Source organism: Lactuca serriola, chromosome 4 (assembly GCF_051521515.1).
Source record: "Lactuca serriola cultivar US96UC23 chromosome 4, Lser_US96UC23_V15, whole genome shotgun sequence".
Lineage (NCBI taxonomy): Eukaryota > Viridiplantae > Streptophyta > Magnoliopsida > Asterales > Asteraceae > Lactuca > Lactuca serriola.
The window spans coordinates 8,704,595-8,714,418 of record NC_136411.1 but is presented as its reverse complement, the minus strand read 5'-3'; positions in this window follow the sequence as shown (position 1 = coordinate 8,714,418).

Below are 9,824 nucleotides of genomic sequence, written 5' to 3'. Positions count from 1 at the left end.
GCGAAACGGATGGAACAATCTTTTCACAATTCAAGAACTAGTGTATCGTGAACTTGGTTGAGTTCTTCGCCACTTTTATTTTGAAGAATGTACGATGGACTCGACTTATGAGAGGGTTCTCACATTTTGTTTGGGAGGAGATTATTGAGAGTTCAATCTAATGGAGTTCACAAGGAGAATGGGATTGTACACCGAAGATTAAATGAGATCTCCCTATTTTCCTTTGTTTTTACGAAGTTGTTCTAGAGACTTTACCACGGGACCAATAGATGTCGAGTTTTGGAAGACAATTGCTAACTATGATTATGACTCAAAGGATTCTAGAGAGGATCACATTCGATCACCAATTCACCAATTCCTACACTGTCTCATCACTTTATCCATCAATCACAAGCATCATGGTGACAAAGTGACTTCACAAAACATATTTTACCTTTAGAGCCTAATTACACCAAGGGTGTTTTGCGACATTCCTTATATGTTGGCATGTTTTTGGGAGGTAAAGTTTTCAATTCAAGAGTCTGGAGTCCCATAACAGGGGGTACATTTTGTGACACGCTTGGCACAATCATATGAGATTATGAGTGTGGTATTTATTCGCACAAAGACACAACTAAAGAACACTGAACTCACCACTATTTTTTGGGAACTATGCGAGTAACGGTGAATTTAGGTGGGACATTTGGGATACCCGCGGATGATGAAGAGGTACTAATTGAAGGTGTTGTGGAACAACCAAGGCTTAGGGGAAGAAGAAACGTGAGGGCAAGAAGTGAAAAAGGACAACCGCAACAAGATAGATGTGCCAATAGGAGGAGTTCTAACCGACTGATTTCAAGGTCGGGTTGGTTTGTATTTCGATAATATTCATGGAGGTGTTCACTATCAAAATCAAGCATTGGATAGGATATATTCACATTTTCCCATTGAACGCCCACCACTTATGCCACCATAAGCACCTTACATAACGATATGGGAAGAACCGGTAACTTTAGGGCCGTGACTAGTGGAGTATAAGGGGACGAAGATGAATATTGATTATCCTTTTTATGTTTTTAAAGTTTTGATTTTTCCTTTTTTTGTGTTTTATTTATGTTTGGTTTGTTTTATTAGACATGTAACCGAATTTTTGATGTTTATTTTTGTAACGTCCGTAGATCCGGACTAGTCAATTTAGAGACGATAAGCATCAAAAATGACTTTTTGATGGAAGATTATTTATAAGAATTAATCTTAACTAAGTTATAGTATATGTTACAAGGATTTCGTACATATAAAGAACGCCGAAATCCGAGTTATAATGAAGAAGTTATGACCTGTCGAAGTTTCGCGACAGAACCGACACGACACAGCGCGACTTAAAAAGTGAATTTAAGTTAGAGTGATATTTGGCCTTATCGATCTAAATAAAAGTCGTAGAATACATTAAACTGAGAGCGTGCATAAAAACAATGTCCAAATCTGACTTCGTATGAGAAAGTTATGATTTTTCTAAGTTTCAGCTTAGCAATATGCAACCCGAAGTTCGAGTATGAGATCGAGTGATTTCTAGCCGAAACGATCTAAACGAGAATCGAAGATCTTATCGATAGTAGTCCAACGGTAAAAAGACAGACGAAAATAGACGCCAAATGAAGGAGTTGTGAATTCCTAACGGAGTTTTCCTATCCCGACCTACTAAAATAATATAATAAAAGTTAAAGTCAAAATTAGCCGACGGAGTCTGAAAAAGAGTTGTAGAGCATAATCTCACCTACGTGTGTATATAAAGAACGTCGAAAATGGAGCTCGTATGCGAAATATATGAATTTATGAAGTTCGGAACACAAATTTCGATGCTGTGTCAGAACTCACAACACGAGCACAGTGTTCACTACGTGAGCACAGACTGGACACCCTCCAAAGCAAGTGGACGAGTGACGAACGCAGTGACCTACTAGGCTCACGGCGTGAGCATTGGAAACTCACGACGTGAGTACAAAATGTTGGCCCTATAAATAGAAATCGAGGGTCAGCCAAATTTGGTTGCTCCATCTCTTCTCTCTTACTCCCGATACCCTCTATAGCCATCCTGAAGTACCCCTGAAGCCCCAGTATCATCCCGAGACCTGAAGCGAGTGCCAAAGCTCAAAGACCCCAGAAGAAAAGAGTTTCCGAGCTGAAGCTCTTCCCGCAAGAAGCTCGGTGTGTGAAGATATTCCAGTTTCACCGAAGAATACTACTCTTAGAGCCGTAGTGTTGTCTGATCATCTTCTGATCATGTGAGTGTGTAGTTACTTTCTTCTAACACATAGATATGAAGTATTTTATATGAAGTACGTGCTATGTGTTTATACATTGTTTGTTTACTTGATATGGATGTTGAATTAATGTTTTATACAGGTTTTAAAAGTTTTAAACTGTATATGCGTTTGCACCTACAAATATGTTGGGTAGAACATGGGTAGATGAAATAGTTGATGTGAGACGAAATAATAAGTGTTTTGAACTCAACATGTTCATTAGGTATTTTTGAACTCTATGTGTTCACTTGGTGTTTTTGAACTCTACGTGTTCATTAGGTATTTTTGAATTCTATGTGTTCACTTGGTGTTTGAACTCAACGTGTTCATTAGGTATTTTTGAACTCTATGTGTTCACTTGGTATTTTTGAACTCTATGTGTTCATTAAGTATTTTTAAACTAGATGTTTTCACTTGGTGTTGCTGAACTGGGTGTGTTCACTAAGTGTTTTAGAACTAAGTATTCACCATATGTTTTGAATTAAGTGTTCACTAGGAGTGTTAGAACTAGGTGTTCGTTAAGTATGTTGAACTAAGTGTTTACCGGTTGTAATTTGAGGTGGTGGACTTTGTGTCAATTCCTTAGGTAAATCCTTAGGAATAAATGAATAAAGGATAGTTGATTCTTAGGGTAAATCCTTAATAACTAAAGGTGATAATGGGGTTGGTAATTTGGATTAACTGATTGATGATTGAATATAATAATTATATTATTGTGGGTCGAAAACCCTATATTCTCACCAGGCTCCCAAGCCTGACCTACTCAGTTTTCTTTGCATTACAGGTAATGGCACAAGAGTATAAGTCGGTGGACTTGACGAGAGATTTTGGATAATAGACCAGTAGTTGTAAATAACTGTTGTAAGGTCAAATTGTACTGTTTATGCTTTTGGTCTGTATTGGAACATGAGATCCCGAGGTTTTATTATTTAATGAAAATACATTCTCTTTGAGAAATGTTTTGATAAATTTTATCATATTTTGTTTTGGGAACGAATTCCACAACTCTTTTAATCAAAGGATTACTCTGATTTTATAAAACAAAGCATAAACAAATCGGTCTTTTCGGGCCGTGAATTTGGGGATGTCATAGTTGGTATGAGAGCATTAGTTTAAGTGAACTAGGAATTTGTAGGATTTCTAGACTTCAACTTAGAATGCTAAGCGATGATTGTGAGATGAGTGTCTACCATATTTTAGACATGAGAACTAGTATATTTTAGGAAAGATGCCTAAAATGCTTTTATGTGCTAAATGCTATACGTTTGTCATATATGGAATTGTTTGTTTGGATCTATGGTCTGTTGCCGACCGGATCTGGAAACCTTATGTGTTTAGGATTCTAAGCGTACGACTACGATATTAGAACTAGCATGTAAATCTTTCGGAGTGATAATGATGATTTGAATGTCTATCAAAATAGAGATCTAAATTCACCTTATTCGGTGTATAGATCAAAAATGGCAAGAACCAAAAGAGCTGGAAACCTGAACGAAAACAGGAATCAACCACTTGTGATTGAACAAGTAGTTGTTGCAGCAGCAGCACCTGAGCTGATAGCAATGGCTGGAGTATAATTGATGATTCAAACAATGTTGGATCGTCGGATGGAAGAAACTAGGCGCCTGCTTCGGTATAATCGTGAATAAATTTCAATACAAGTTGAAGAGCCCGAAGTGAATGGAGGCCAGTCGGAAGGAGGGAACTACAGTGGGATCGTTGGTCAAGCCGATCCGCCAGTGATTAGGAGAAACAACCCAGACGACGGGGTCGAAAGAAATGGATGCAAGTACAAAGATTTTCTAACTTGAAATCCATCGACTTTCACGGGAAAAGAAAACCCAATTGGATTTATGGATTGGATATTGGAGATGGAGTTGGCGTTCATAGCATGTGGTTGCAAGGGCAAGCTACAAACTACATATGCAGTGCGCCAGTTCAGAGGCAGCGCTGTTCGCTGGTGGAACACTTTGGGGAAAACCATAAGCCCCAACGAGCCGTTGCAACTGACTTAGGTAGAATTTTTGGTGCAATTCAAACGAAAGTTCTGCTCGGCCCAAGATTTGCTAGAACTAGAGAACCAATTCCTGACATTAAGGAAGGACATCATGTCCATTGATGAATACACCAATGCATTCACAGATAAGATGGAGTTTGCTCTGCGCATTGTCCCAGACGAGCTGTCGAAGATAGATAGGTATGCAAAGGGACTACCGTGGGAGTACACTGTGCCTGTATGCCAGACACCTACCCTTGAGGCGTCCATCCGGGTTGCTAAGTCCGTCGAAGAAATGATCAAGGGCAGAACTGCCAACAAGGTTGAAGTTGGTGAGAAAATAAAGTTTGAGGGATCCCCAAGATCTGACGAGAAGAGAAAATTCTCAGAGTCTGGTTCAAAAAAGTTCGAAGGAGGAAGAGATGAAGCAAGATGGTGTGATAAGTGCAAGAAGAAACATTTGGGAAGATGTGGCGAGGAGGTCACATGTTTCAAGTGTGGAAAGTCTGTGCACTATGCCTATGAGTGTGCATCTAGTAAGAAAGTGTGTTATGAGTGTAACGAAAAAGGGCATATCTCGATCAATTGCCCAAAGAAGAAAAAACCAGCAAAGCCAAAGACATTCCACATGATCCTTGACGAAGCAGATGTCAATACAAGAAATCAAGGATGAAAACTTCGTATTAAGATATGGCTAGTATCTGGAAGTGTAGCCTATTAGTGGCATAGTGTAGGGTGAACTTGAACCTTTGTGTAATCGTTTCAAGAAATAATATAAAACCTGGTTTTTATATCTATGTGATATTTATGGTTTGGATGTCTATGTGATATCTATGGTGTTAATATCTGATGTGTTGGATAATTGTGTGATTTTTATTGTTGTATGGTGACTTGGTTAACTGAGAGACAATACTTGGGACGAGTATGAGTAGGTGTGAATGGTAGTAGAGACCCATACTACCGGAAGCATAAGACTCGCACTTGGATCAGGGAAAGTCACAAGGATTACCAAGAAGCTAGTGATTCGTCTCGTTTTATTCAAGTATGTCGTTACCATTGTTTCGGTAATGACCAATGAGATGATTGTTATTTTGACCCTTGTGGTCATATCAAATTGAGTCCGACTACGATGAGTTTGTTACGTGGTTCAGAGAACCAAGTTCGATGTAACATCTGCCTTAAGTCAAAAGATTGAAATCAATGCGATCAATAGCATCACGCTCGTTGTTAAAGAAGCTTGTAGCTATGAATGCTACATGCTAGAATGTGATTATATAGCATTAGAATATGAAGGAAGGTATATTCTATTTTGGAATTTAACTCTAAAAGACCTGAGTCTAAGTGTTACATCATTCGATGAAAGGTCATTAAAGCACGACCCATCGGTCTGTTACAATAGATAAATGAAAGTATTTATCCTAAGAAGAAGAAGGAGTCCACAATAAGGAATTATTTTGTAACTTGAAGGTTATGATTGAAAGTCCAACATAGTACGAAAAGAAGATGCAAGATTGAGCATCGCTTGCAGTCAAGAAGCCCAGTTAGATACTCTTTCAAGGAAACATAGAAGTTTCGGTTATTACCTAGGATGAAAAGATAACGTATGGAATCATTATTCAAGCCCTATTTCGTTGATGATTCCGGGACGTAATCATCCTAAGGGGGAGATAATTGAAACGCCCGTAGATCCGGGCTAGTCAATTTAGAGACGATAAGCATCAAAAATGACTTTTTGATGGAAGATTATTTAGAAGAATTAATATTAACTAAGTTATAGTATATGTTACAAGGATTTCGTACATATAAAGAACGCCGAAATCCGAGTTATAATGAAGAAGTTATGACTTGTCGAAGTTTCGCGACAGAACCGACACAACACAGCGCGACTTAAACAGTGAATTTACGATAGAGTGATATTTGGCCTTATCGATCTAAATGAAAGTCGTAGAATACATTAAACTGAGAGCGTGCATAAAAACAACGTCCAAATCTGACTTCGTATGAGAAAGTTATGATTTTTCTAAGTTTCAGCTTAGCAGTATGCAGCCCGAAGTTCGAATATGAGATCGAGTGATTTCTAGCTGAAACGATCTAAACGAGAATCGAAGATCTCATCGATAGTAGTCCAACGGTAAAAAGACAGACGAAAATAGACGCCAAATGAAGGAGTTGTGAATTCCTAACGGAGTTTTCCTATCCCGACCTACTAAAATAATCTAATAAAAGTTAAAGTCAAAATTAGCCGACGGAGTCTGAAAAAGAGTTGTAGAGCATAATCTCACCTACGTGTGTATATAAAGAACGTCGAAAACGGAGCTCGTATGCGAAAGATATGAATTTATGAAGTTCGGAACACAAATTTCGATGCTGTGTCAGAACTCACAACACGAGCACAGTGTTCACTACGTGAGCACAGACTGGACACCCTCCAAAGCAAGTGGACGAGTGACGAACGCAGTGACCTACTAGGCTCACGACGTGAGCATTGGAAACTCACGACGTGAGTACAAAATGTTGGCCCTATAAATAGAAATCGAGGGTCAGCCAAATTTGGTTGCTCCATCTCTTCTCTCTCTTACTCCCGATACCCTCTATAGCCATCCTGAAGTACCCCCGAAGCCCCAGTATCATCCCGAGACCTGAAGCGAGTGCCAAAGCTCAAAGACCCCAGAAGAAAAGAGTTTCCGAGCTGAAGCTCTTCCCGCAAGAAGCTCGGTGTGTGAAGATATTCCAGTTTCACCGAAGAATACTACTCTTAGAGCCGTAGTGTTGTCTGATCATCTTCTTATCATGTGAGTGTGTAGTTACTTTCTTCTAACACATAGATATGAAGAATTTTCTATGAAGTACATGCTATGTGTTTATACATTGTTTGTTTACTTGAGATGGATGTTGAATTAATGTTTTATATAGGTTTTAGAAGTTTTAAACTGTATATGCGTTTGCATCTACAAATATGTTGGGTAGAACATGGGTAGATGAAATAGTTGATGTGAGACGAAATAATAAGTGTTTTTGAACTCAACGTGTTCATTAGGTATTTTTGAACTCTATGTGTTCACTTGGTGTTTTTGAACTCTACGTGTTCGTTAGGTATTTTTGAACTCTATGTGTTCACTTGGTGTTTGAACTCAACGTGTTCATTAGGTATTTTTGAACTCTATGTGTTCACTTGGTATTTTTGAACTCAATGTGTTCATTAAGTATTTTTAAACTAGATGTGTTCACTTGGTGTTGTTGAATTGAGTGTGTTCACTAAGTGTTTTAGAACTAAGTATTCACCAGATGTTTTGAATTAAGTGTTCACTAGGAGTGTTAGAAATAGGTGTACGTTAAGTATGCTGAACTAAGTGTTTACCGGTTGTAATTTGAGGACCTTGGCAGTGGTGGACTTTGTGTCAATTACTTAGGTCAATCGTTAGGAATAATTGAATAAAGGATAGTTGATTCTTAGGGTAAATCCTTAAGAAATAAAGGAGATAATGTGGTTGGTAATTTGGATTAGTTGATTGATGATTGAATATAATAATTACATTATTGTGGGTCGAAAACCCTATATGCTCACTAGGCTCCCAAGCCTGACCCACTCAGTTTTCTTTGCATTACAGGTAATGACACAAGAGTATAAGTTGGTGGACTTGACGAGAGATTTTGGATAATAGACCAGTAGTTGTAAATAACTGCTGTCAGGTCAAATTGTACTGTTTATGCTTTTGGTTGTATCAGAACATGACATCCCGAGGTTTTATTATTTAATGAAAATAAATTCTGTTTGAGAAATTTTATCATATTTTGTTTTGGGAACGAATTCCACAACTCTTTTAATCAAAGGATTACTCTGATTTTATAAAACAAAGTATAAACAAATCGGTCTTTTCTGGCCGTGAATTTGGGGATGCCACGGTTTTCTTATAGGATTTATTTGTTTACTGTGATCACAGAGATATTACATTATAGAGAAAAAAAACGCCAAAGAGCGTATAGAGTCTAAAACCGAAGACCTCAACTTTTGATAGGTGTAGGGTGTCGTTCTAATGAATAAGAGAGTAGAGAAGTTTTCATAGAAAATTAGAAGTTTGAATTAGGTCTTAAGCCATTAAGAACCAAAATGGAAGTTTACCACAAGAGGCATTTTGGAAACAATTACATTATGTGATGCCCAATTTTCACGATGTGACGACCAATATGTCACGTTGTGACGAAGCTTTTGTCGCGATTTAGAATTGACGTGGTGGTCTACTTTCAGATCATGGCGTTCCAGATAATCGTGATCCTCTTACTCTTTCCACCGTATTGACGACGTGATGCTTACATATTCACATCCTGACTAAAGTACAAAGTATTAATTTAAATATTTTTGCGCCTCACTTTTTCGAAGATGCTAGTCTTTGGTTCGTTTCATCCGACACATTCACGAGAAGTAGCAAAAGTTCAGTTCCAACAATTTATTCGAAATGTTCAAGTTTTCCCACTACAATTGAATTCAATCTCGTCACTACTACCCCAGGGATTTTTGTTCCCTTTTCTCCCTTTAATTTCTTTTTATGCGCTTAATTGTTTTATGCATACCATGATGAGATTGTGTGAACTAAGTGCGGGGTAGGGGTCATAAAAGTATTTTCAAGCATATAAGAAAAAAATGCTAGAAATTTAAATATAATTAATTAATAGGATTGTAAAAATAGTCTAATAAATCTATTAATTTTTCAAATTTGATATTATTGCATTTGGGCTAGTTTGCTAGTGTTATGTGGGATGGTTTGATGCGAACTCTAAGATTTAGTTGAGCCAATATGTTATAGTGTATTTGTGACTCCCTAATTTTAATGAAATCGTGAGACAAAAACACAACCTTTTGTAGTTTGAGGGACATAATATGCTTAACATCATGTATCAGAAATGCATCCAGGAGAGCTTATGCAGTCATCTCACTTTAGACTAATGTCTTTAACTAATAAGGGTTGAAGTTAAGTTCTCTTTCTTAATCATATGTTTCATTTTTTATGATTTTTAGTTTTGAGTGAAAAAATGAGTTATAATATATATATATATATATATATATATATATATATATATATATATATATATATATATATATATATATATATAGAAAACAAAAAAAAGTTGCAAAAGTATATTAAGTGAATAAGAGCTGAAAAAGTTATGAAGATCAAGAAATATGAAGAAAAGTTCAAAACTTTCCAGATATTGAAGATTCAAGTTGAAGAAATTGAACAATAAGGCAAACTTGCAAAAATTCAGAGTTATATTATTCAAGTTGTAATTTTTGTTTCTAGGTTATTTTACCATATGTATGCTTGGGAGCTTAACCAAAAATATTCTTGAGGTTAAGAGAGTCTTTTAGGGATGGATTCGAAGGGATGTATAAAATGAATATCGTTTAAAATAAGTGGAAGCGGTTACGAGGATCGTAAGTATTTAGGGCTTGAGAGGTAATTAGAATTTAGTTACAAATACATGCATTGAGGTGATGTGTAATTAGTGGGTTCAATTCGGATTGTCTTGTGTGATATTGGTGGGCAAGG